Here is a 1,552-nt window from a genome sequence, read left to right as displayed (position 1 = left end):
TGTAGTTTACATCCGAGCCAATGAACACGTTCCGAGCACGTGCCGGATCTTTCAATCGTTATCTTTTATTCGGCGTTCGCCGTCTCCCTCGACGCGGCGCAAGCGACACTTTTATGATGGTAACATATGGATCGAGAAAAAGGAAAAGTGGTCTTTTAAATAATGTTTACTTGCACGGAAAAGGGATTGACGAAAATGTTGTTTTACTTTTTCATATATATCTTCAGATACGTAATTTTAAAATTTTTGACAAATTTAATAACTAGTAAGGAGATTTTTTTTTGGACCATATTGTTTTTTATTTACGTACGTTCCAATTCAAACTTGGTACGTTTATATACATTTGCTAGCCCAACCGCTGCGACCTTTCTTTTCGTTTATTCTTTTTTTTCTCCTTTAACTTTCTTTTTCTTTTCCTTTCCTTTCTTTTCTATTCCTTATTTTATCTTTTTCATGTCCTTTCTCGGCCTCTACATATCTCCATGCTGAATTCGGCCAATAACGGGTGGGTCAGTGGTTTAGACGTGAAGAGGTCTCACACAGACAGACAGAAAGACAGAGTTACTGTCGCATTTATAATATAAGTAGAGATTGATGACATAAACCGACTTTTTAAAGTTCACGCTTCCGCTCGACCCCTTGCGCCGCGGCGCCGAATTTATGCCGCCGACGCATCTGCGTGAGATTTATGAAACGACGTCGCTGACACTCGGCAAACTTACGGTTTTTGCTAACCTCCCCCCTCCGACCCCCACAGACCGCTGACAGTGACTAAACGACAGCCGAGTATGACTAATTGTAATGTAGCACTTGAACAACACTTGAATTTAGATTTTTTGGGGTGAGAATAGATTTAGTATTTTTTGTGGTGATGGTGAATTTTTGATTGATGTCTGAATCAAAAGAAATGATTTATATAAATTTAATTGTTATGCAAATTTTAACCCAAGTAGCCAAAAGGGACACGTTTATCAACAAACGCCGTGATGAGAAGTCACGAGATCATTTACACATATTATTTCAGTTGCGAATGGCGTTTTCTATTAATGATTGCCACTTGTAAACTGAAATAGATATCAACTGAAATAAATGTCATATACGAAGGAAAAAATGACCAAAGCCTCCAGTGTCCAGAGCTGGAATCGAACCAGCGTCCCCTGTTTACCGGACAGATGCCTGAACCGCTCGGCTATCCGGTCACGGTGGCATGGGTCGAAATTTCCAAGTATATGACAATTTCCCGAAGGCTTAGGAATAGGCTTGAAGGCTTGTGTTGGTTTTTTTCCTTCGTATATGACATTTATTTCAGTTTATAGTTTAAATAGTAGTGTGTCTACTTAAAAAAACACAAATTAAAATATTTTCATAGAAAATAATTTAATTTGTTCTTAGAGTGAAATAGATATCATCCACTAAAGAAGTAGTTGGATAGATGGCAGCATCATCTCTCTCGCTATACCGTAATCCAGTAAAGGATTCTAATAAGAGGTGAAAGCACACACTGCTCGTCCTTAGAGTTGGTCAAAGCCGCCTAGCCTTTCAAAGATAGCAT

The 1,552-nt window shown here is 38.7% G+C and overlaps 1 non-coding gene across 1 annotated transcript; it reads right to left on the bottom strand.

Annotated features, from left to right (window-relative positions):
- Positions 1-1,127: 1,127 nt before the first annotated feature.
- Trnat-ggu (transfer RNA threonine (anticodon GGU)) lies at positions 1,128-1,199 on the bottom strand. The gene has a single exon. It is a non-coding gene; the product is annotated as a tRNA-Thr (tRNA).
- Between the last annotated feature and the right edge of the window lie 353 nt (positions 1,200-1,552).

The sequence above is a fragment of the Cydia strobilella genome, chromosome 13, assembly GCF_947568885.1.
Source record: "Cydia strobilella chromosome 13, ilCydStro3.1, whole genome shotgun sequence".
In the NCBI taxonomy this organism is placed as follows: Eukaryota; Metazoa; Arthropoda; class Insecta; order Lepidoptera; family Tortricidae; genus Cydia; species Cydia strobilella.
Note: the sequence above shows the minus strand (reverse complement) of the source record. Positions and strands in the feature narration are given on the sequence as shown.